This window comes from Coloeus monedula (genome assembly GCF_965178545.1).
Source record: "Coloeus monedula genome assembly, chromosome: 27".
NCBI classification, from domain to species: domain Eukaryota; kingdom Metazoa; phylum Chordata; class Aves; order Passeriformes; family Corvidae; genus Coloeus; species Coloeus monedula.
This window is the reverse complement of record NC_138807.1, coordinates 4,538,064-4,564,777: the sequence shown is the minus strand read 5'-3', so window position 1 is coordinate 4,564,777 and position 26,714 is coordinate 4,538,064. Positions and strand designations below refer to the sequence as shown.

General features: G+C 51.8%; 1 protein-coding gene across 1 annotated transcript in view; it reads right to left on the bottom strand.

The window, feature by feature from the left end:
* Positions 1-26,714, bottom strand: part of GNG7 (G protein subunit gamma 7) — a 54,228-nt gene that overhangs the window by 6,379 nt on the left and 21,135 nt on the right. The window contains exon 3 of the mRNA XM_082297665.1: positions 25,491-25,551. The gene's annotated coding sequence lies outside the window, so the exon portion shown is untranslated. The remainder of the gene's footprint in view (positions 1-25,490; positions 25,552-26,714) is intronic.

The following is a 26,714-nucleotide window of genomic DNA, read 5'->3' as shown; positions in this document are numbered from 1 at the left end:
CCTGCGAAAGTCCCGATTTGGGCTGTTTTCTTGGGAAAAAAGCAGCGCAAACCCGCGCAGCTCCTGAGTCAGCCGCGGGCAGCGGCGGTGACAGAGCGGTGACAGAGCGGTGACAGCAGCGCTGGCTCTGCCGAGCCGTGACTCAGCAGCGGCTCCGTGCCGGAGGAGCCGCCTCCTCCTCTCCCATCACGGATCTCCGAGCAGCCTCTGCCCTTTCATCCATTTATTTATTTATCCGTTTATTTCGCTATTCATTTATTTCGCTATTCATTTGTTATTCATCCCCGGTGCTTCCCGGCTCTGCTGGATCCCCGGCGGGATCAGCCAGATCTTTTTCCCTGCCTCTACCCTCGGCTTTTCCAACCGAAACGTGGCCTCGGGATGCCGGTCACGAGGGTGAAACCGGCACCGCGGCGTGCCGGGAAGCCGGGCCTGTCCCAGCCTGACGGCCGAGCCGGGAATCAGCCTTGGCACGAATCCCTCTCGCTCTTTTTATCCCACGGGTGCCACCACCTGCCCGCCGCAGGAAGAGGTGACGGCAGGGCAGAAATATGCGCTGATCCCTCGCTCGTTTGGGAATTCTTCCCATTCTTCTCATAGCTGGGAGCTGCCACTCCTCGCCAGGGTGAATAAACACCGAAATTCTCAGTAACTGCTCGAGTTATGCCGCTTTTGCCTTCCTTTCCTCCCCTCCCCGCCTTCCCCGCCCCGAAAAATGTGGGATCGGTGCTCATGGATGTGTCTGTGCCCGGTGGGAAGCACTGGGAGAGCTGCATCCTCCTTCTCCCTGTGGGATTTGGGATTCCCTCCGCGCTGGGGATGGGATTTGGGGGGGACGGTTCAGGATGGAGGACGCACTCCTGGATCTCTGCCTTAATCAAATCGTGCTTTGAATCAATTAATTCATTAATTAATCCAAGAGCAACCTCCCATCCCAAAACGGAGCTGCAAAAAGCCGCCTCCACCTCCTCCAGCAACCCGAGAGTTCTCCAAAGCCCGCGCGTTTGAGGATTCAGGGATGGAGCAGCTCCTCCCAGGAGCCAGCAGCACCTCAGCGATCGCGGAGCCAGGAAAAGCAGCACGGGGAGGGAGGGGAGCAGCAGCGGGATCGGTATCCCAGTGTCGGTTCCTGCTTTTCGGGATGACCTCATGCTTTTCGGGAACAGAGCGCGGCTGTCGGGGCCGCGGCATTTGCTCCTTGTCTGGGCAGAACAAAGCCGGCTCCATTTTCCCTTCACGCTTCCTGCAGCAGCAGCTCGGCGCCTCAAAGAGCCATTGAATTTTTCCCTGACTGCAGCAATTTTTTATTCCCTTTTTCCTATTTGGTTTTTTTTCCTTTCCTCACCTCCTTTAAGACCTCCAGGTTTCTGTGGCGTGGGACAATCCTCGGGAGAATTCAGCCCAGGAGGCATCCAAGGGTGGGAAAAGTCCCTAAAAGAGTCCTAAAAAAAGGACTGGGCTCTGCTCAGCCATTCCACGTCTCATGGATGGACCCTTTGGAGCTGCTCCATCCCGCTTCAATCCATTAAAACCTTAAAATCCCATCATTATTAGCCCAAGAGAAATCTCTTCAATCCCAGCTCCACAATCTATTCTTGGGGGTTGGTTTTTCCCCAGCTCCAACTTCTTGGGATTGCCCTTTCCAGGAAAAAAAAACCAATCCCACAGCTCAGCTTTGGGGTTTTTTCTTTCGTGAGGGACGGAATAAATTTGCTTTTTTGCACAGCCTGGGTGGGAAAACAGAGTTTGTGTTGCTCTGAGTGGAGTTTTCCTGAGGGAAGGTGGAATTCCAGTAGGACGTGGAGCAACGGGGTCCAGGGCATGGATTTGGTGCCCCAAAAAAGCTCCTGCCCGAATTCCACAGGAGAGTTTGCAAGCAGGAGGTGGCGAGATCCAGGAGATCCCATAATTGCTGGAATATTTTATCCCTTGAGCTGCTCCACTTTCCAAGCAGCCAAGGATTCCGGAAGGAGAGAGCATCCCTAGGGATGTGCAGCTCCGTTTCCTTCCCGTTCAAGGCCGGGATTAACCTGGCTGGGAGAGCCTGGAATCCTGCTTGGATCCAGGTCCCACCTGCCAGGGGTGCTGCGGGATATTCCAGAGCCCTGGTTTTCTGGGAACTGCTCTCCAGGAACTCACCCCTTCATCCAGGGTAGCCTGAAACCCCCCAGGGAATTCATCCCTTGATCCAGGGAAAATGGAAGCATTCCCAAGGAATTCACGCCTTTTTTCCAGGGAAGATTGAAGCCCGCCAGGAATTCATCCCTTGTTTTCCTGGGAAGCCTGAAGCATTCCCAAGGAACTCATTCCTGGTTTTCTGGGAAGCCTGAAGGCCCCAGGGAATTCTCCACCTTTTTCCAGAGAAGCCTGCAGCCCCCATGAACTCATTCCTGGTTTTCTGGGAAGCCTGAAGGCCCCAGGAATTCATCCCTTGATCCAGGGAAAACGGAAGCATTCCCAAGGAATTCACCCCTTTTTTCCAGGGAAGATTGAAGCCCGCCAGGAATTCATCCCTTTTTTTATGGGAAGCCTGAAGCTCCCCCCCCCCAGGAACTCATTCCTGGTTTTCTGGGAAGCCTGAAGGCCCCAGGGAATTCTCCACCTTTTTCCAGAGAAGCCTGCAGCCCCCATGAACTCATTCCTGGTTTTCTGGGAAGCCTGAAGGCCTCCAGGAGTTCATCCCTTTTTTCCTGGGAAGCCTGAAGCACTCCCAAGGAACTCACCCCTTTTCCCCTCTCCTCCCACTCCAGGGCTGGCACTTCCCTTCTCCCCGATTTCCCTGGAGCAGGTGTGGTGCCAGCTGGGTGGAGATCCCTGGCAGCGCTGCCAGGGCGATTCCACTCCCTTCCCCATGCCCTGAGTCACCGGAGCACATTCCAGACTTTATTTTTAGATCTCCTATTAAAAACAAATAAAGTTTTTTAAAACCCCAAAAAACCCAACCAAACAACAACAACAAAAAACCCAACCCAGTGCAAGGGCAGAACATTTGCCAGCCCCCCAAAATCCCAAAATCCCCCAAATCCCCAAATCCCACGGTGTGATGAGAGCCTGTGGGATGGTGCTGGTATCCCAGCATCCTTCATTTCCTTCCCTGCAGCCCAATCCCAAATTTTCCAGCTCGGTTTTGCACAACCCTTCACTTTTTGGGAGCCCCAAAGCCAGGAGAGGTTGGGAATGGTTTAAGGGAAAAGGACAAAATGAGTGGAGAGAGCAGCAGGGAATTCCCATTTTTTAGGATGAAATCCATGACACAGCAGCACCTCCCAAGTTTCCCAAATTCCCAGCTCAAATCCCATCCTTTAGAAGTGATCTCATCCCAGGAATAAATGTCTTTTCCTTGCCAACATCCAACACCCTCCCGTGGCACGCGGGGATCCCGGGGAATTCCCAGCCCGCTGCACGAAACTTTGGGAGTTTTTATCATCCCAAATTTCTTCTGCCTCTCCCCAAACCGGGATCCCGTGCTCGGAGCAACGTGAGTCACCGGGAATTTCAGGGAGATGATGAGAAAACCCTAAAATAAGAACTCAAAGGCCCAACCTGTGTGGAGCAGCCTTTAGGAGGAGCTTTGTGCCACTTCCAGACCCCCCAGACTCCGAAATCCCGGGATTTGGGGGGGATTCCGGAGGGTTTATGGAGCTTCTCCGGGATGGGGAGGGAAGGGATGTGGAGTTTGGGTCGGGGATTTCATTGTGGGAAGGGATTTTGGTGCCATCGGAAGCACAGGGCACAATCCGGGCACTGGGCAGCAGCGCGGCTCGCCGGGGGCGGCCGGGGAACTGGGAGTTACTGGGATGGAACTGGGAGGGACCTTGAGGGAGCTACGGGAAAAGAGAGGGGGGGATCGGCCTCGGACCCGCAGCAATCCCAGCTCAAGCAGCTCCAGGTGCTGAGCCCCGCACCAGTTACCCCATTAACCCACACCAGTTGCCCCATTAACCCACACCAGTTACACCATTAACCCACACCAGTTACCCCATTAACCAGCACCAGTTACACCATTAACCTACACCAGTTACCCCATTAACCTACATCAGTTATCCCATTACCCAACCCCAGTTACCCCACTGACCAACACCAGTTACCCCACTAACCAGCACCAGTTACCCCATTAGCCCACACCAGTTACCCCATTAACCCACACCAGTTACCCCACTGACCAACACCAGTTACCCCATTAACCCACACCAGTTACCCCATTAACCAGCACCAGCTACCCTATTAACCCACACCAGTTACCCCACTAACCAGCACCAGTTACCCCATTAACCCACACCAGTTACCCCATTAACCCCACACCAGTTACCCCATTAACCTACACCAGTTACCCCATTAACCCACACCAGTTACACCATTAACCAGCACCAGTTACCCCATTAACCAGCACCAGTTACCCCATTAACCTACACCACTTCCCCCATTAACCCACACCAGTTACCCCACTGACCAGCACCAGTTGCCCCATTAACCCACACCAGTTATCCCATTAACCCACACCAGTTACCCCATTAACCTACACCAGTTCCCCCATTAACCCACACCAGTTACACCATTAACCAGCACCAGTTACCCCATTAACCAGCACCAGTTACCCCATTAACCTACACCACTTCCCCCATTAACCCACACCAGTTACCCCACTGACCAGCACCAGTTGCCCCATTAACCCACACCAGTTATCCCATTAACCCACACCAGTTACCCCATTAACCTACACCAGTTACCCCATTAACCCACACCAGTTACCCCATTAACCAGCACCAGTTACCCCATTAACCCACACCAGTTATCCCATTAACCTACACCAGTTACCCCATTAACCAGCACCAGTTATCCCATTACCTACACCAGTTACCCCATTAACCCACACCAGTTACCCCATTAACCCACACCAGTTATCCCATTAACCCACACCAGTTACCCCATTAACCCACACCAGTTACCCCATTAACCCACACCAGTTACACCATTAACCCACACCAGTTCCCCCATTAACCCACAACAGTTCCCCCATTAACCCCACACCAGTTACCCCACTAACCAGCACCAGTTACCCCATTAACCCACACCAGTTATCCCATTACCCAACACCAGTTACCCCACTAACCAGCACCAGTTACCCCACTAACCAGCACCAGTTATCCCATTAACCAGCACCAGTTTCCCCATTAACCCCACACCAGTTCCCCCACTAACCAGCACCAGTTCCCCCATTAACCCCACACCAGTTCCCCCACTAACCAGCACCAGTTACCCCATTAACCCACACCAGTTACCCCACTGACCAGCACCAGTTTCCCCATTAACCCCACACCAGTTCCCCCACTAACCAGCACCAGTTTCCCCATTAACCCCACACCAGTTCCCCCACTAACCAGCACCAGTTTCCCCATTAACCCCACACCAGTTCCCCCACTAACCAGCACCAGTTTCCCCATTAACCCCACACCAGTTCCCCCATTAACCAGCACCAGTTTCCCCATTAACCCCACACCAGTTCCCCCACTAACCAGCACCAGTTTCCCCATTAACCCCACACCAGTTCCCCCACTAACCAGCACCTCCAGCACAAAGCGTCCCTGCAGGACCCGGCCTCTGCTCCAGCATCACTCAGGGCCCTCTGGAGCAGAATTCCAGGTTTTTGTCTGGAATCCACGGATTTTGGGGGGAATTTTCCCCCTCCACCCCGCCTTCCCCAGGCTCCGGAATCCGAGTGCCAACCACCACGTGCACCCTGGAAAACTTTGGGAATTCCACCCCCCCTCCCCTTCCCTACCATGGGATGAATCCTCCCTGTGGATCATTTCCTGCCCGGATCCGGTTTCATCCCCGTGCCTGCACGAGGCTTTGGAAAACAACAACATCCATGGGAAAAAAAACCCCAAAAAAACCAAAAACCCGTCCCAAAAAGCTGGAGGTTGTGACAAAAATATTGACTTCAAATGAAATCCCTCCCGTGGAAAACAGGGAGATAAGGAATTCTCTCCCGGGAAGCAGCTGACGCTGAGCAAACAGCAGAAGTGCTGACTGGCTCTCCGTGATGATCCATGGAGAAACCTCCCGGGAATGGGAGCCAGGAGCATTTCCAGCCTCTTTCCTGAGGCAGCTCCAAGGAAAACATCCATCTCCAATCCCTGGGGGGTTTTTTTTTGGTTGGAAAATCATGTTTTCCAAGCTGCAATTCCCAATGCCTGCCTCCTGCTGGGTGTGTTTGACCACGGCTGAGTCAGGTAAAATCCAGTTCAAATTAAATTGCAAATTTCTGTGCTGAATTCTTTGTCCAAGCATCTCCCAGCGACCCCTCAGAGGCTTTTAAATCCCGTTTTTTAGTGGGATTTTTATCCCATTTCGACTCCCAGAGATTGGAACATCGACTGGCACTTGCTCTCACAAAAATCCCATCTTCCAGCTCCATGGGGGAGATTTTCCAACGGGAGCTGCTCATTAGGATTTTTCCCCGTGCTTTAAATCCCATTTTCCACCCAGGAATCTCTTCCCTGGGTCACACCTGCTTGGCTTCACCACCAGAACCAGCTTTGGAAAAGCTTTTCCAAAGGGATGAGTGGGAGTGAGGCCGCCCACAGCCACCACTCTTTGGGGTGAATTCAGGATTCAAAAATCCCGAATTTAGCCGGAATCAGGGAAGGAATGAGCTCTTCCAGCTTTTCCAACCCCCAGGAAGCTCAGGTGTGCGACGCCCACCCGCCACTTTCCCAACAGAGCCATCCAGGAGATGCCAAGAGAGCTTGGAGCGGCTCCAAGGGGAAGAGGAAAAGCAGGAAAAAAACACAACCTCTCCAGACATTGTGGTGCCAGCCCTGACTCGAGACCGGCGTGGCCCCAAAATGCCAGCGCCCAGACGGGCTCTTCCCAAAGAAAATTCCACGTTGCAACAGGGCCGGAGTGCGGGATCGGCTCCGGAGGCACCCGGACACGGGCAGGGATTGGGAGCGGCTCCAGCTCTGGATGGGACCTTGGAGAGGCACAAACGCTGTCCCTGTCCCAGCTCACGGGAGGGAGGGAGGGATCCAGGTGGGAATGGAGCAATGCTGGGATTGTGTAAGTGCCGGGATTTGGAGCAGGCTGGGATGGAGGAACGGGTTCCACGGCGTCAGCCCGGTGTGGAATGAAACAGAATTCCAGAATTGTTTCGGTTGGAAAAGCCCTCCAGGATCATCAAATCCAAGCTGCTTCTGATTCCCACCCAGTGCCACGTCCAGTTCCTTGGACACCTCCGGGGATGGCGACTCCAAACCTCCCCAGGCAGCTGCTTCCAATGCTTGACCCCCCCCTTTCCATGAGGAAATTCCTCCTGGAACATCCCAACACCTGCCCAGCACCAGGCCACAGCTGGACACAACCCCACGGACACTCCAAGCTCGGAGCTGCTCCTGGCAGGGAATGGGCTGCGCTGAATTCAGGGATTTTTGCCAACACAAACCCCAAATGCTCTGATCCCACACATTCCTCATCCCTGGAAGTGCCCAAGGCCAGGCTGGATGGGGCTCGGAGCAACCTGGGATAGGGGAAGGTGTCCCTGGCCACGGGAAGGGGTGGAACGGGAGGGGCTTTGAGGTCCTTCCAGCCCAAACCACTCCAGGATGCCGTAATTACCATCCCTTTGCCAACCAAGCCTCAGGAATTCACCTGGAGCGGGAGAGTTCAGCCCTGCTGGGAAGCAAAACCCCAAAATCTGAACCCCACACTTTGGGGTGAACACCCAGCTCCAATCCCTGAGCTGCACTTTGGGGTGAACACCCAGCTCCAATCCCGGAATGGGATGGGGACACTGAGCTGCACTTTGGGATGAACACCCAGCTCCAATCCCGGAATGGGATGGGGACACTGAGCTGCACTTTGGGATGAACACCCAGCTCCAATCCCAGGCTGGGATGGGGACACTGAGCCACTCTTTGGGGTGAACACCCAGCTCCAATCCCGGAATGGGATGGGGACACTGAGCTGCACTTTGGGATGAACACCCAGCTCCAATCCCAGAATGGGATGGGGACACTGAGCTGAACTTTGGGATGAACACCCAGCTCCAATCCCAGAATGGGATGGGGACACTGAGCTGCACTTTGGGGTGAACACCCAGCTCCAATCCCGGAATGGGATGGGGACACTGAGCCACTCTTTGGGATGAACACCCAGCTCCAATCCCAGGCTGGGATGGGGACACTGAGCTGCACTTTGGGGTGAACACCCAGCTCCAATCCCAGGCTGGGATGGGGACACTGAGCTGCACTTTGGGGTGAACACCCAGCTCCAATCCCAGGCTGGGATGGGGACACTGAGCTGAACTTTGGGATGAACACCCAGCTCCAATCCCAGAATGGGATGGGGACACTGAGCTGAACTTTGGGATGAACACCCAGCTCCAATCCCAGGCTGGGATGGGGACACTGAGCTGCACTTTGGGATGAACACCCAGCTCCAATCCCGGAATGGGATGGGGACACTGAGCTGCACTTTGGGATGAACACCCAGCTCCAATCCCAGAATGGGATGGGGACACTGAGCTGCACTTTGGGATGAACACCCAGCTCCTATCCCAGAATGGGATGGGGACACTGAGCTGAACTTTGGGATGAACACCCAGCTCCAATCCCTGAGCTGCACTTTGGGGTGAACACCCAGCTCCAAACCCAGGCTGGGATGGGGACACTGAGCCGCTCTTTGGGATGAACACCCAGCTCCAATCCCAGAATGGGATGGGGACACTGAGCTGCACTTTGGGGTGAACACCCAGCTCCAATCCCTGAGCTGCACTTTGGGGTGAACACCCAGCTCCAAACCCAGAATGGGATGGGGACACTGAGCCGCTCTTTGGGGTGAACACCCAGCTCCAATCCCAGAATGGGATGGGGACACTGAGCTGCACTTTGGGATGAACACCCAGCTCCAATCCCAGGCTGGGATGGGGACACTGAGCTGCACTTTGGGATGAACACCCAGCTCCAAACCCAGGCTGGGATGGGGACACTGAGCTGCTCTGGAATGCTCATTCCCTACCAAAGGGACCTGCTGGCACTGGCGCCCGGCTCATTCCCGTTCCCCCGGCCACGTGAGTGACCTTCGGCAGCGCAGACATCACATGAGCGAAACGCTGCTGCTTCTCCTCCTCCGCCCATCCCCACAGTCCTGTGACTTTCCCTCTTTCCCTCCCCAGCTCTGTTTTTATCCCTGCTGGAGCTCCAGAGGGTGACAACAATGACACAGCCAACCCCCCCCCCCCCAATCCAAAATCATCCCAAAACCCCAGAGGCCTCATCCACAGCGGGACCCATGGATTCAGGAGCCTGATGACTCCTCTGCACTTGTTTCACCACCCAAACAACCCCAGCCGAGGCCGCTCTCGCCGCGTGACCGCGGCCGTTTTCCCGCAAAACCGCGGCTTTTTGGGAAAAGCCGATGACTGCAGCATCATGTGAGGGTTTGCAACTCCCAGCTCGGGGCTGGATGTGTGGGGAGGGAGGAAGCTGAAGGTCCTTTTCTTTTGTGCCTCTTGCAGGAAGCGTGGTCACGCTGGGCTGGCGGCGCTCCAGGGCTGAGCTCAGGGCTGGAGCTGCTGCCAGAGGGGCCGGCGAGGCTAAAAAAGGAATTTTCCCCTCTGTGTGAAAGGGTTGGGGAGGGAGGCACGTGAGGGAGCTGCTCTGGGGTCATGGGCAAGCTTTGGGGGTTTATATTTAGAAAATGATCTGGGAAAAAACCCAGAAATTGGCAAAGCTGAACTTGCCCTGGAGGAGAAGAGGGTTTGGAGAGATCGAATTATGGCCTGGCAGGAGCTGAAGGAGCTGGCAGGGAGGGGGAGAGGGGTTGTTTACAGGGCCAGCATAAAGGGAGTGGCTTCCAAACTGGCAGAGGAAAGGCTTAGGTGGGATTTGGGAAGGAATTCCTCCCTGTCAGGGCTGGGATGGGATGGAATTCCCAGAGAAGCCGTGGCTGCCCCGTCCCTGGAAGTGTCCAAAGCCAGGCTGGAGCAACCTGGGATAGTGCGAGGTGTCCCTGTCTGTGGCAGAATGATCTTTAAGGTCCTTCCAATCCAGGGAATTCCACGATTCCATAAATCCACACCGTTCCCGATGGTGCCACAATGATTTTTTGCCTTCTCTTTTTATATCCCTTTATATATTCCCAGTATCCTTAACACACATCCTTACAATCCTTTAAACCCGCTATCTTAACATAATCCTAAACCAAAAAGCCCCAAACACCCTAAAAGCCTCACAAGGAAAACCCGAAAACCCTGAAATTATCTTGGAAAACCAAGATTCTCCCTAGAAAAAGAGAGGGAAAATCCTTGGTGCTGCACAGGATTCCTGCTTTGCCTCGAGTCCCTCGTTCTGAGATTCAGCAGTGCTGCTCCTACCTGGAGTCTCCCAGGCTAAAAATAAAGGGAAAACAGGCAGGATTTAGCATCCTGTGAAAAATTCCAGTTTGGGAATGCCAGGAAAAGCTGCTGGGAGCTCGGTGCTACTATGGCTAAAAAAAAAAAGGCTGCAGCAGGAGGAGTGAAATCCTTGGCACCGTGCGGTTCCTCCTCCTCCTTTTCTACCTTCTCCTCCTCCTCTTCCCAAGCTTTCCCTAGCACATGAGTCACGGTCCCACCTCCCCGAGCCCTGAGGAACCCACTCATCCCACTTTTCCTCTTTCGGTGTGCAAAGGGCAGGAAAAATATCCTTGAATTCCGAGGAAGGACGAGCTGAACCCGCCCGAGCCGCATCCCAAGCAGCGCACGATCCCACGGCGCTTCCCGCTTTTCCAAAGCGCCGCTGCCCCCATCCCAGAGCCGCCTCTGAAGGTGTTTTGTCCCCCACGTGTGAGCAGCACATCCCTGCAGACAAACACGGCCCCGTTCCCGGTGATTCAGCCCCGCGGCTGGGACACATTCCCAACTTTCCCAAATGTCACAGCGGGAGCGTGCGCTCGGCAGGGATGAGGGGATGCAGGGTGGGAACGTGCCTGGAGGAATGCAATAAGGACAGTCCTGAATTTAGGGATGGATGGATGGAGGGATGGAGGGATGGATGGATGGAGGGATGGAGGGATGGATGGATGGGTGGATGGAGGGATGGATGGATGGATGGATGGATGGATGGATGGATGGATGGATGGATGGATGGATGGAGGGATGGATGGATGGATGGATGGAGGGATGGATGGATGGGTGGATGGAGGGATGGATGGATGGATGGATGGATGGATGGATGGATGGATGGATGGAGGGATGGATGGAGGGATGGATGGAGGGATGGATGGAGGGATGGATGGAGGGATGGATGGATGGATGGATGGAGGGATGGATGGATGGAGGGATGGATGGAGGGAGGGATGGAGGGATGGATGGATGGATGGATGGATGGATGGAGGGATGGAGGGATGGATGGATGGGTGGATGGAGGGATGGATGGATGGATGGATGGATGGATGGATGGATGGAGGGATGGAGGGATGGATGGAGGGATGGATGGAGGGATGGATGGATGGATGGAGGGATGGATGGAGGGATGGATGGAGGGATGGATGGAGGGATGGATGGATGGATGGAGGGATGGATGGATGGAGGGATGGAGGGATGGATGGATGGATGGAGGGATGGATGGAGGGATGGATGGATGGAGGGATGGATGGATGGATGGGTGGGTGGATGGATGGATGGATGGATGGATGGAGGGATGGAGGGATGGATGGATGGATGGAGGGATGGATGGATGGGTGGGTGGATGGATGGATGGATGGAGGGATGGAGGGATGGATGGATGGATGGATGGAGGGATGGATGGATGGATGGATGGATGGATGGAGGGATGGATGGATGGAGGGATGGATGGAGGGATGGAGGGATGGAGGGATGGATGGAGGGATGGAGGGATGGAGGGATGGATGGATGGAGGGATGGATGGATGGAGGGATGGATGGGTGGATGGATGGGTGGATGGATGGATGGATGGGTGGAGGGATGGATGGATGGATGGATGGGTGGATGGAGGGATGGATGGGTGGAGGGATGGATGGATGGATGGATGGATGGATGGATGGATGGGTGGATGGATGGGTGGATGGGTGGATGGATGGATGGAGGGATGGATGGATGGATGGATGGATGGAGGGAGGGATGGATGGATGGATGGGTGGGAAGTGCCTTAAATAAAGGGGTTGGAAAGCGTTAAAAATAACGGGATTGTTTGGATCTGGCTACGGGCACGTGGGATGGGCTGGCACGGACCAGGCAGAGCTCTGCTGCCATCTGAGGAGCCTCTGGAATGACTTGGATGAGTTTTCCAGAGGCAGGAGCAATGGAAAAGCAGGGGGATTGGCACTCTGGGAATGGGCATTCCCAAGGAGCCGGCAGCGCTGGGAAGGGACGGGCTGGGACCGGAATTCCGTGTGCCACCAGGGGTTCTGGATTCCCGATGTTTGATCATTTATCTGCCAGTCCTGACTCCTGGGACAGGACAGGAGATTCCCAGCCTGGAATCCTGCAAATCTCCCGTCACTCCATCAACTCCAGCCCAAACCACTCCTCCACATCCCTGGAAGAGTCCAAATCCAGGAATATGGAGCAACCTGGGATAGGGGAAGGTGTCCCTGGTGGAAGTGGATGAGTTTTAGGGTCTTTCCCTATCCTGGGATTTCCCATCCTGGGATTCTGTGGGATCAGGATTGATGGGAACAACACCTGAAAAGCCACCCTGGGCTGACATTCCCAGGGTAATGCCAGTCCCTCCCTGCTCCGAGGCCATCCCGGCTCCTCCTCACTCCCACCAGGATCACGTTTGGATCTGGCTGCCGACCCCAAATCCTCGGCAGGAAGAAGAGGATGAAACGAGTCCTGGAATGCCAGAGCTGGATGGACCCTGAGCGGTGCCACGGGGCCGGGATGAGGAGTGGGAATCCGCAGTCCAGGCTGTGCCAAAGGCAGCAGATTCCAGGGAATATCTCCCTGAGGGAATCGATCAATCGATCAATCAATCAATCAATCAATCCGGGTCAGCAGATGGATGGGAATGGAGGGAATGGATCTGAACAGAATTATGGAATCCCAGAGGTTGGAAAAGATCTGGATCACCGAGTCCAAGCCGCACCTGGATCTCGTCACCCAGCCCAGAGCGGAGTGCCACGTCCAGGAATTCCTTGGACACCTCCAGGGATGGGAATTCCAAAGCTCCCTGGAGATCATCCCATTCCACGGGCAGAGACACCTCCCGCTATCCCAGCGTGCTCCAGCCTGGCCTTGGACACTTCCATGGATCCAGGGGCAGCCACAGCTGCTCTGGGAATTCCATCCCATTCCCTCCCCACTCTCACAGGGAGGAATTCCTTCCCAATATCCCACCCAAATCTCTCCTTTTCCAGTTCAAAGCCATTCCCTGGCTCCTGTCCCTCCCTTGTCCCCAGTCCCTCTCCAGCTCTCCTGGAGCCCCTTTAGGCCCTGCAAGGGGCTCGGAGCTCTCCCTGGATCCTTCCCTTCTCCAGGTGAACATTCCCAGCTCTCCCAGCTCGGCTCCAGAGGGAAGAGCTCCACTCCTTTATCTGCTCCAGCAGATCCTCCCTGGGCAGAATTCCCCCTTCTCCCGCTGCCCACAATTCCCTGGATGCAGCCCAGGACTCGGGGGTGGTTCCAGGTGCCAGCACATGTGGCTGGGACACTTTGGGAAGCAGCAGGAACTGAGGGCAGAATTCCAACCCCTGGCATTCCTCGGGCGCTGTCATTTGAATCTCGGGATTCAGATATCCCGTTCCAAAGGTTCCAAAGGTTCCAAAGGTTCCTCGGGACAGCAGCTGGCCCCGTTTGTTGTTTGTAAACAAATCCTCCTGCTCCAGACAAACCCCAGGGCAATCCAATTCCCAGATAAACTCCAACTTTCTCCTGAGGTTCTGCAGAACCGCCCTGGACTCCCGGAAAAGCAGCAGGAACGGGAAGCAGGGTGTGCTCCTCGATCCGGCCACCAGCACATCACGGAATTCTGGAATGGTTTGGCTTGGGAAGCACCTTAAGGAGGATCTTGCTCCCAACCCTCCTCCTCCAGGAGGAATTTGGGAATCTGCAGCACAAACTGCTCTCTGCGCTCATCCCGCAATGCCCTCCCTTGGATGTGCTGCTGGAATTCTCCTCTGGGATGGGAATTAAGGGAAGGGTGATCCCGGAATTCCAGCTTGAATCGAAGCTCTGGTGCAGCTCGGTGCTGTTCAACAGCACCTGGGCAGCGGGAGCTGATCCTTCCCAGAGCAGGCGACTCCTGGGATTTTTGGGATCAATGGATCCCATCCAGCTCCCTCCAGGTGCTCCAGGAGACCTGAATCCAACCCAAAGCCCCAAAGGAGGAATCCCAGAACTTTGGGATGGCTCAAAACCAGAGGGAACCTGGAGCCCTGCTACGTCTACAGCTAAAATCCCACTGTCTGCAAAAAAAAACCACGGGAAAAGATTTGGGATGGTTCCACGTGCCTGGAATCCTTCCCGGCCCCGAACCCTCGGATTCCCACAGGGAATGAGCACGGAGCCCATCAAAGCCCAGAGATTGCACCCCCCCCTTTAATTTCTGTTCAAACCACAAACGCTCCCAAATATTTATCTCCAAGAATCCCAGCTCTGATCCCATCGAGCTTTTCAAGTTTAGGGATCAAAGTTATCTGGGGTTTTTGAAGGCTCTGCTCCAGTTCCTACGGAGTTGTTTCTTTTAGGGAAAAAAAAAAAATCCATTTTTCACGGGGGAAATGGAGAGAAAACGGCTCCGTTTTGGCGCAAAAAAGGAACATCAAAGGCAGCTGAATCCCTAAAAAGGATGGCTGGAGGCAATTCCCTCTCAACAGCTGCCGGAATTAGGGCTCCCCTTTCCCAGAAAAGCTTTGGAAGCGCTGTCTGTGTCCCACCCACCCTGGCAGCCACCAGAGCTGTGGGGACACTGCCCCACGTGTCCCAAACATCCCAAAAACCACCTCGGGATCCACCAGGGAATGCCAGATCCTTCCAGCTCATCCCATCCCACCCCATCCACGGGCACGGAGAGCTCCCACCATCCCAGGCTGCTCCGAGCTGCCCGGGGACACTTCCAGGGATCCAGGGGCAGCCACGGCTTCTCTGGGAATCTGTGACATCCAAAGTCCAGGATCTCCAAAATCCTTAAATTGGGGCTGGGAACTCCAAGCTGGAGCCGTTCCCACCCGGTGATGCCTTTCCCAGATGGAATGGCACCCGGATCAAAACATTCCAAGGTCTTTTCCCAGGGGCTGGATTCCCCCCTCTGTGGGAAAGCCGAGCTCATTTGCCCCAAAACCTGGGAAAACAAAGAGGTGTCAGCTCGTCTGAGGAAGGAAAATCACCATCCAAGAGGGAGAGAGCCGAGAAGGATCAGGTGTGGGAACGGTGGGAAGAGATTCCAGCGGTACAAATGAATTCCCACCGCAGTGAGGCCCCTCAGCCACATCCAGGGCACGGATTTGGGGTCATTCCAAGGGCAAACGGAGCAGATTTCGGGTCCCCGAAGCCCTGCAGCAGCTCTTCCCTCTCCTATCCCCAAATCCAAGGTCTCAGAATATTCCAGAGCGCCTCCATCCCTCATCCCCATCTCCTGTGACTGCTCCCCTCCAAGGGCTGCGGCCTCGGGAGAAGGGAAAAGGTTCCTCAGAGACCCCCCGAAATTCCCATTTTTCGGGGTTTTATCCACTTTCCCCGTAGAGCTCCGGAGGAAGGAAGAGCAGCAGGACAGGTTTGGGAAGCAGAGGTTTGGAAAAGCAGCTCAGGTCACTCAAGGAATTTTCTTCCCACCTTGAAACTTGGGAGAAGGGGCAGCCGAGGGAATTTTTTCCCCTCTACTCTGTGGGATTCACACCAGGGCCGGGCAGGAATTCCAGGCGTGAATTCTGTGTGTTTGGCAACCCCCAGGGAAGGCCAGGAATTCCCAGGAATTCTCAGCAGCAGGGCTTTACTCAGAAGGGAATTTCTGGGATCAATCTGCCTGTCCTCACCTTCCTGAGGGTTTTGGGGGTTTATCCCGTTGTGGGTGCTCCACAATTCCGGGTATCCCAAAAGCTGGGAATATCTGCAGGAACGCCCAGAGCCAGGCTGAAGATCTGCTCTGGGAATAAAATCCCCAAATGGGATGGAAATAGGGTGAAAAGGATCTTAAAGCTCACCCACTTCCAGCTCCCCAAGCTCCACCCCAAAACCCAGCATTCCTTAATCTGTGAGCTGCTGAACAATTTGGGAAGAGGAAAGAATTCCCAAGGGATTCAGGCCTGGGAAGCGCCAGCAGAGATGATGTGGCACCATTAAATCAGCACAAATGGGTGTAGAGGGTCAGAGATTTTCTGGGATTCATCCAGAATTCATCTGGGATTCATCCAGCTGCCCCAAATCCATCCCATTCCGTCGCCGGGGGATGGGAATTTTCAACCAGGAGATTCCAGGGAGATTTCAAGTCCTTGGTTGGTTTGTGCTGGGGGTGCCTGGTCCTTCCCATCCAGCATTTCCTGCTCCTGGCAGCTGCTGGCCCCGAGGCCACCGGCATTCCTCAAAATTCCCCGGAATTGGGAAGGTTTCAAAAGAGAAAGAATTTAAAAAGAAAACCAATCCCAGCTGTGTCCGAGTCCAGCTCAGGCTCAGAGGTTGGATAGGATGGATTGGGCTATTTTTGAAGGTTTTTTCCCCCCAAAATCCCCCCAAAAAGAGGGATGTGGATTGTCCCTTTCCACCAAATAATTCCTGGTGAGCGATCCAGCTTCGGGATGGGGCAGAGCAGCACCACACCCAAATCGATCCAGGCCTGATTTGCCTCTTCCTCTTTTATTTGGCTCCTTTTCCCTGCAGATCTGGAGCTGGCCTGGCAGGAAAAGCTGAATTCCAAGGAAAAAGCAACTCAGGGATGAGCCCAGAGCACAGGAGAATCCCAAAGCAGAGATTTCTCCGCTCCAGATTTTCCAAAAAAAAAAACCCCCAAAAAAACCCCAATTTTCCTGTCGGGTTTTCCAGTGAAAAGAGAGAGGAATCAGCAACTGCGACGCTTTTGCTCCATCCCGTGGAATTTGGGGATTCCTGAGGAATTCCAGCGAGCTCCAGCAAGAACCAGCTCCAAAATCCAGCTGGTTTTAGCCAAGGTTGGAATCTCCAGAGTTTTCTATGGATTTCAAGGGTTTTATATAAATTTATAGGAGTTTTCTATCAATATAGAGGAGTTTTATATAAATTTATAGGAGTTTTAGATAAATTTAAAGGGGGTTTATATAAATTTATAGGAGTTTTCTATCAATAGAGAGGGGTTTTATATAAATTTATAGGAGTTTTCTATAAATTTATAGGAATTTTAGATAAATTTTAAGGGGGTTTATATAAATTTATAGGAGTTTTCTATGGATTTAAAGGGGGTTTTTATAAATTTATAGGAGTTTTTTATCAATAGAGAGGGGTTTTATATAAATTTATAGGAGTTTTCTATAAATTTATAGGAATTTTAGATAAATTTTAAGGGGTTTTATATAAATTTATAGGAGTTTTCTATCAATATAGAGGGATTTTATATAAATTTATAGGAGTTTTATATACATTTATGGGAATTTTAGATAAATTTAAAGGGTTTTTTAATAAATTTATAGGAGTTTTCTATCAATACAGAGGAGTTTTATATAAATTTATAGGAATTTTAGATAAATTGAAAGGGGTTTTATATAAATTTAAAGGAGTTTTCTATGGATTTAAAGGGGTTTTATATTGATTTATAGGAGTTTTCTATGGATTTTAAGGGTTTTATATTAATTTATAGGAGTTTTCTATGGATTTTAAGGGGTTTTGTAGAAATTTATAGGAATTTTAGAACAATTTAAAGGAGTTTTCTATACGTTTAAAGGAGTTTTCTATGAATTTAAAGGAGTTTCCTATAAATTTTAATGAGTTGATAGGAATTTAAAGCTCAGTTTTTAAATTTCAGGTTTCAGGTTTAAGTTTAAAAAAGCAGGAATTTAAAGCTCGGTTTTTTGAATTTCAAATTTCAGGTTTAGGCTTAGAAAAGCAGGAATTTAAAGCTCGGTTTTTAAATTTCAAATTTCAGGTTTAAGTTTAATAAAGCAGGAATTTAAAGCTCAGTTTTTAAACTCCAGGTTTCAGGTTTAGGCTTAGAAAAGCAGGGATTTAAAGCTCAGGTTTTAAACTCCAGGTTTCAGTTTTAAGTTTAATAAAGCAGGAATTTAAAGCTCCGTTTTTAAATTTCAGGTCTCATTTTGAGGCTTAGAAAAGCAGGGATTTAAAGCTCAGTTTTTAAGCTCCAGGTCTCAGGTTTAGGCTTAGAAAAGCAGGAATTTAAAGCTCCGTTTTTAAATTTCCAATTTCAGGTTTAAGTTTAGAAAAGCAGGGATTTAAAGCTCAGTTTTTAAGCTCCAGCTTTCAGTTTTAAGTTTAATAAACCAGGAATTTAAAGCTCAGTTTTTAAAATCCAGGTTTCAGGTTTAGGCTTAGAAAAGCAGGAATTTAATGCTCAGTTTTTGAATTTCAAATTTCAGGTTTAGGCTTAAAAAAGCAGGAATTTAAGGCTCAGGTTTTAAATTTCAGGTTTCAGTTTTAGGCTTACAAAACCAGGAATTTATAGCTTCGTTTTTAAGCTCCAGGTTTCAGGTTTAGGCTTAGAAAAGCAGGAATTTAAAGCTCAGTTTTTAAACTCCAGGTTTCAGTTTTAAGTTTAATAAAGCAGGAGTTTAAAGCTCAGTTTTTAAGCTCCAGGTCTCACTTTTAGGCTTAGAAAAGCAGGAATTTAAAGCTCAGTTTTTAAACTCCAGGTTTCAGGTTTAGGCTTAGAAAAGCAGGAATTTAATGCTCAGTTTTTGAATTTCAAATTTCAGGTTTAGGCTTAGAAAAGCAGGAATTTAATGCTCAGTTTTTGAATTTCAAATTTCAGGTTTAGGCTTAAAAAAGCAGGGATTTAAAGCTCAGGTTTTAAACTCCAGGTTTCAGTTTGAGGCTTACAAAACCAGGAATTTATAGCTTCGTTTTTAAGCCCCAGGTTTCAGGTTTAGGCTTAGAAAAGCAGGGATTTAAAGCTCAGGTTTTAAACTCCAGGTTTCAGTTTTAAGTTTAATAAAGCAGGAATTTAAAGCTCCGTTTTTAAATTTCAGGTCTCAGTTTTAGGCCTAGAAACGCAGGAATTTAAAGCTCAGTTTTTAAGCTCCAGGTTTCAGGTTTAGGCTTAGAAAAGCAGGAATTTAATGCTCAGTTTTTGAATTTCAAATTTCAGGTTTAGGCTTAAAAAAGCAGGAATTTAAGGCTCAGGTTTTAAATTTCAGGTTTCAGTTTTAGGCTTACAAAACCAGGAATTTATAGCTTCGTTTTTAAGCTCCAGGTTTCAGGTTTAGGCTTAGAAAAGCAGGAATTTAAAGCTCAGGTTTTAAGCTCCAGGTTTCAGTTTTAAGTTTAATAAAGCAGGAATTTAAAGCTCCGTTTTTAAATTTCAGGTCTCAGTTTTAGGCCTAGAAACGCAGGAATTTAAAGCTCAGTTTTTAAGCTCCAGGTCTCAGGTTTAGGCTTAGAAAAGCAGGAATTTAAAGCTCCATTTTTAAATTTCCAATTTCAGGTTTAAGTTTAATAAACCAGGAATTTAAAGCTCAGTTTTTAAAATCCAGGTTTCAGGTTTAGGCTTAGAAAAGCAGGAATTTAATGCTCAGTTTTTGAATTTCAAATTTCAGGTTTAGGCTTAGAAAAGCAGGAATTTAATGCTCAGTTTTTGAATTTCAAATTTCAGGTTTAGGCTTAAAAAAGCAGGGATTTAAAGCTCAGGTTTTAAACTCCAGGTTTCAGTTTTAAGTTTAATAAAGCAGGAATTTAAAGCTCCGTTTTTAAATTTCAGGTCTCATTTTGAGGCTTAGAAAAGCAGGGATTTAAAGCTCAGGTTTTAAGCTCCAGGTTTCAGTTTTAAGTTTAATAAAGCAGGAATTTAAAGCTCCGTTTTTAAATTTCCAATTTCAGGTTGAAGTTTAGAAAAGCAGGAATTTAAAGCTCCGTTTTCTGCCGGCGAGCTCAGGAAGGAAAGGCAAACTCTCCTTACAAACCAGGGCTGCTTTTGCTGCTGCCCCAAACCCCCTCTGGCTTCGCTGGGTTTTTGAACCCCTTTCCCTGGAAACATTTGGGATTTTCACCCTCCCCACAGAAATCCTTCACCCCACAGTTCACTCCCAACCAGACGGAATCTCCCGGGAGCACGGAGCCTTTCCCAGATCTCCCACAGCTTCACCCGGCTCTTCACCTGAAAAACCTCAGCTGAGCAATCCCACAAAAACACCAAAATCCCAAAAAACCTCTGCAACAGCTCCAAATTCACGGAATTTCTCACCAAACAGCCCCACGTGACCCCGCCAACATTGCGGCTTTGCTGGAAAACAACCCCAATTCCAGGATTGGGGTGGTTTTGGGTTTTTTTTTAGGGCTGGCTCCTCCAGCAGAGGTGGGGAATGTTTTGTGTGGATTTGGGAGGATTTGGGGAGGATTTGCTCCTCAGTTCTGGGGTGCTGGAATGGGATATGTGGGTGTTCCTAGGGATAATCCCGGTGTTTCTCCAGGGAAAGCTTGGATGATCCTCCTGGCTCCGGGCTGGGCTGGCAAAGGCAGCACCCAGCAAACCCCAGCAGAGGTGACCCCTTCCCTCAGCTGTCCCAAAAAACTCCAGGGGGGTTTTGGAGCAGCGGGGAAGGGAATTTTGGGGAGGAAAAGCACCGGGGGTGGGGGCTGGGGGCTGGGGGGTGAAGGTTTTGGGGTGTGGGAGGGCGGGAAGGGCAAAGCCCCGAGCAGAAGCGAACCCACAGCGCTCGGCTGCTCCCTTCTCACGGATCTCGGGGCAGAATGAATCCCCCGCGGGTTTTAGGGTCTGGAATGAATCCCCAGGGGGTTTTGGGGGCTGGAATCACCCCTCAGCAGGTTTTGGGGGTCTGGAAGGAGTCCCCAGCAGGTTTTGGGGTCTGGAATGAGTCCCCAGCAGATTTTGGGGTCTGGAATGAGTCCCCAGCAGGTTTGGGATGGCTGGAATGAGTCCCCAGCAGGTTTTGGGGCCTGGAATCATCTCCCAGCAGGTTTTGGGGGGGTTGGAATGAATCCCCAGCAGGTTTTGGGGGGGTTGGAATGAATCCCCAGCAGGTTTTGGGGGGGTTGGAATGAATCCCCAGCAGATTTTGGGGTCTGGAATGAATCCCCAGCAGGTTTTGGGGTCTGGAATGAATCCCCAGCAGGTTTTGGGATCTGGAATCACCCCTCAGCAGGTTTTGGGGGGCTTGGAATGAGTCCCCAGCAGGTTTTGGGGTCTGGAATCATCTCCCAGCAGATTTTGGGGTCTGGAATGAATCCCCAGCAGATTTTGGGGTCTGGAATGAGTCCCCAGCAGATTTTGGGGTCTGGAATGAGTCCCCAGCAGGTTTTGGGGTCTGGAATGAATCCCCAGCAGGTTTTGGGGGGGTTGGAATGAATCCCCAGCAGGTTTTGGGGGCTGGAATGAATCCCCAGCAGGTTTTGGGGTCTGGAATGAGTCCCCAGCAGGTTTTGGGGCCTGGAATCACCCCTCAGCAGGTTTTGGGGGGCTTGGAATGAGTCCCCAGCAGGTTTTGGGGTCTGGAATGAATCCCCAGCAGGTTTTGGGGTCTGGAAGGAGTCCCCAGCAGATTTTGGGGTCTGGAATGAATCCCCAGCAGGTTTTGGGGTCTGGAATGAGTCCCCAGCAGGTTTTGGGGTCTGGAATGAGTCCCCAGCAGGTTTTGGGGTCTGGAATGAGTCCCCAGCAGATTTTGGGGTCTGGAATGAGTCCCCAGCAGGTTTTGGGGTCTGGAACGAATCCCCAGCAGGTTTTGCAGGGCCATCTGTCTCCGTAGATGGTAACGGGGGCTGCAGCTCACCCCAAAGTGCAGGAGACACCCAAGGACAGAATTCCCAGCTAGGAAAACACGGCCTCACAGCCCCCACGGCGGGAAGGTCCCACCCAGCTCCAAACCTCCCTCGAGGCTGTCGAAGGCAGGGTGAACATCCCACCCTTTCCCCTGCTGGGCTGCAAGAATCCCTTGAAAATCCCTGCCAGCAGCCCTTCAAGGATTAACCGTGCCCCAAAACAAAAAAAAAAAGCTCAGGAAAACAGCAGGGATGTCGCAATTTTTGTATAAAAAACCCGGATTTTTTTCTGTCCTTTCTTAGGCAGGGAGCAGAGCTGGCAACGCCAGGCTCAGAGGCCACCACAAAGAAAGGGCTCATCCCAGCTTTTCCCTGAGCCAACACCACCCCATGCAGGGATTTCTGAACCACCCCAAAGCGCTTTCAAAACGAATTCCCAGAAAATCACGTGCCTGGGCAATGGATTTGGGGATTGGGAAGCTTTCCAATGTTTTCCTGAGCGGGGCTAAGTTGGGAAGCGGCCAATTCCCAACTCCTGGAGCAGCTCAGGAGCTGCCACTGCACTCCTGGCCAGCTCTTTGTGTGCTCTGAGGAGCCTCCAAGAGCTCCAGGCTGGGGCTGGGAACAGATTTTTAGGGATAGAAGCACGTCGGAGCGGTCAGAAATGTGGGATTCATGGAAGGGATCCATGAGAGGGCTGCACAAACAACTCTGCAGTCACGGGGGTTTTGAAAGGCTCTTTGAATTTCTGCGTGCAAAAAGGACAGAGTGCAAATGCCACAGACGTCTCCGAGGCCTTTGGATCATCGGTGATGATCCATTCCCACCTCCTCCAGCCTCGGGAATGAGTCAGGCAGGCTCTGAGCAGGGCAACACCTCCGTGCAAAGCTGGGTCACTGCACCCTCCAAACTTTCCCTTCGCCGCTAAAATGTGATTTTTGCAGCTCACAGAGCAAAAAAAACCCGCGGTGGGTTCTGTGCAATCCTAATAAAATACAGCTCCAAACCAGACAGAACAGCACCCACGAGCAGCAGCGACAGGCACGGGAGCCTGGAAGTTTTTTATCTGCCCCCTTTTCTCTCCTTGCTGCACATCTGGGCAGCTGTGGAGGCCGAAAGCTGAGTGGGAAGGGGAATAAAAAAAAAAATATCCCACCTCCAGCTGGAAGGCACCCAAAATCCTGGCTCCAGTTGGGGCTGAAACAGCACCTTATTTAGACAATCCCAGGAATGTTTCAGAGGCCACGCCGGCTGGGGATTTGCATAATGGGTGTCTGTATCTTGCTTACCTAACAGCGCAAGAATCCCGTCTGTCAGTAAGTCTAGACTGTGGTGTTGAATCCAGGGAATCTCCCAGCCAGGAATAACACACAGGCAGCAGGGCAGGGTGCTGCCATCTGCTGATCTGCGCCCCTGGCAGCGATTGGGATTTTTTGGGGTCATTCCGGGGGTGCGGAGTTTGGCTCGGGGTTAAGAGTGAGGGGGAACATCCATCCTCACCCTCCTCCTCATCCTGCTGGGAAAGCCAGCTGGCAATTCCCAGTGCTCCCAGTGGCCCTGCAGAGCCTCACCCCGCTGTGCTGGCTGGCTCCGGTTGTAATGAAAGCGCTGGGAGCCCTTTGATGAAGGAATCTCGATAATAATAATAATCATTAATATTAAATCCGAATAATTAATAATAGTCAAATCAAAGCCCAACAACGGCGGCCCGAGCGCGCCCTCTGCCGCCCGCAGCGCGGAACTGCAGGTAAAGAAATCCAGGGATTTCCCCACCGCCAAAAAAAAAAAGGGATTTTAAGGGATTTGACACCCGAAATGCACAAAATCTGCCACAATTTCCACCTCCGAAAGCCTGGACGCGACACGCAGGGAAACACGGAGCTCTGGAGCCACGCGGATCTCAGCTCTTTGGGGCGACTCAGGAGCAGCACCCGTTCCTCCCCATCATCCTCATCATCCTCATCACCCGAATTTCCTCCTGTCCCAAAGCAGCACCAGCCTCGAACACCTCCCAAATCCAGGGAACGCGGGCTCAGCCTCCTCTTTCATTCCCAAGGGTGTTCCCAAGGATCCAGCACCGCTGGAAACCCAGCCCTGGGATAACACCACCTCAATTCCCAGCTCTGGCTCCGTCACCTCAGCAATCCCGAGCTCCCGGACCTCCAGCCAGGGCAGGAAATGTGGGATCCCACAAAAGAGGCTCCACGGAAGGTGCTGGAGGTGGAAAGGAGAGGCCAACCCCCAAATTCCTGCTGTGGAATTCCCAGCTCTTGAGCATTCCCAGCAGCAATAAATCGGATTTCTGTAAAGCCTGACAAAGGATTTTGAAGCGTTTTCATTCCGAATCCATCTCACAGTGAGGTCAGGGAACAACCCCTACAGGCAGCATCCCACTTAAATCCAACTGAAATAGGGAATTTAGGGGTGCAAAATAAGGGAAATATCTGGAAAATGGGAAAAGGAGCAGAAGGTTTCAGAGCAGAGCAGTTTATTCCGCCCTCTGAGACCACCCAAAGCTCCGGAGTAATTTTTGATGTTTCTGATGGAAAAGTAAGGAGGTTTGGTCGCTGTGTTGGTTCGTTAGCTGGACATCACTAATTACAGCATGTCAGGCAATATTCCAGTGGGATTGTTGGTGTAGGGAAGGCTGGAAGGGAGGATTTAACGATTTTGATGGGATACAAGGCAGTGAGGAAGAGCTGAGCTCAGCAGGATGGACACAGAGCCACACGATTCCAGAAGGGAGCAGGGTCAGGGACGAGACGGGGACAGGAGGCACCTCCACGAGGGGACATGGGCAGCATTTCATGTTCCAGCACGGAGCAAAACCAGGATCGTGGAATTTGAGGTTGGAAAAGAGCTCTGGGATCACCGAGTCCCAGCTGTGCCCGATGCCCACCTTGTGCCCAGCCTGGAGTGCCACATCCAGGGATTCCTTGGGCACCTCCAGGGATGGGGATTCCAAACCTCCCTGGGCAGTTCCAAGCCCTGAGCACCTTTTCCAGGAGGAAATTCCCGCTGATGGCCCACCTGGAACAGCCTGGGGCCGTTCCCTCCTGTCCTGGTGTCCCCTGGGATCTCCCCGGCCGTGCCCTCCTGGCAGGGACTGGTGGAGATTGGGAATGTCCCCCCTGATCCCGCTTTGCTCCAGGCTGAGCCCCTTCCCAGCTCCCTCGGGAATTCTCCAGCCCCTTCCCAGCTCCCTCAGGAATTCTCCAGCCCTTTCCCAGCTCCCTCAGGAACTCTCCAGCCCTTTCCCAGCTCCCTCAGGAACTCTCCAGCCCCTTCCCAGCTCCATCAGGAATTCTCCAGCCCCTTCCCAGCTCCCTCAGGAATTCTCCAGCCCCTTCCCAGCTCCAGCCCCTCCACATCCTCGTTGTGAGCACCCAGACATGGACACAGCAGTGTCCAGCACCGCTGACCCTTCCCACGGGATAAAATCCCACCCCTGGCAGCCTCGGCTGCTCCACACATCCAGAGGCTCCGGCAAAACCCGAAGATGACGGAAACAACCCCAAACAACACAGTGAGCACCTCCAAATCCACCTCCAAACCCATTCCAGACCCTTCATCCCGACCATATTCCAGGTAAAACGAACCCAATCCATGGGAGATTCATCACGAGGTCTTTGCTCACCTTCCTACTGCAGAGCAGTCTCGGCCACCGTCCTGGATCCGGGGGGATTCCTCGATTCCTCCTGCCAAGAAAAATGGGAATTCAGCAGCTCCATCACGGACAGCCCAAGCAGACAGTGCTGTCTTATCCATGGAGTTAAAATTCGGGATCTCTCCTCCACTGATTGCAATAATCCATGATTATTGCTGAGGCACATCCCTGCTTTGCCCGATATCCAATGATTTACTGGAAAATCAGGGCTGACATTCATTTATCCCAAAGAATACCAGGGAAGCCGTGGGATCAGGGTTTCCTCTGGTTTTTTATCCATTCCAGCCACGACCTGCAGGTCACTTGCCCCATTTTTGAGGTGGGATATGAAGAAGAGAAGGAGTTTCCCCCGTTTTTGGGGGGAAATGTGAAGAATAGGAGATGTTTGCCATCATTTTTGGGGGGGGAATATGAAGAATAGGAGGAGTTTCCCCCATTTTTGGGGGAGAAATGTGAAGAATAGAAGGAGTTTGTCCCATTTTTGGGGGGGAATGTGAAGAATAGGAGGAGTTTCCCCCGTTTTTGGGGGGAAATGTGAAGAATAGGAGATGTTTGTCCCATTTTGGGGGGGAATGTGAAGAATAGGAGGAGTTTCCCCCGTTTTTGGGGGGGAAATGTGAAGAATAGGAGCTTGCCCCATTTTTGAGGGGGAATATGAAGAATAGGAGGAGTTTGTCCCGTTTTTTGGGGGAAATGTGAAGAATAGGAGATGTTTGCATCATTTTTGGAGGGGAATGTAAAGGAGAGGAAGTGTTTGCCCCATTTTTGGGGGGGAATCAGATAGGGAGAAGCGTTTGCCCCATTTTTGGAGGGAATATGAAGAAGAGGAAGAGTTTGCATCATTTTTGGGGGAGCAATGTGAAGAACAGGAGGAATTTCCCCCATTTTTGGGGGGGAATGTGAAGAATAGGAGATGTTTGCCCCATTTTTGGGGGGGGAATGTGAAGAAGAGGAGGAGTTTCCCCCGTTTTTGGGAGGGAATCAGGAGAGGAAGAGGTGTTTGCCCCATTTTTTGGGGGGGAAATGTGAAGAACAGGAGATGTTTGCATCATTTTTGGGGGGGAATCAGACAGCGAGAAGCGTTTGCCCCATTTTTGGAGGGAATATGAAGAAGAGGAAGAGTTTGCATCATTTTTGGGGGAGCAATGTGAAGAACAGGAGGAATTTCCCCTGTTTTTGGGAGGGAATCAGGAG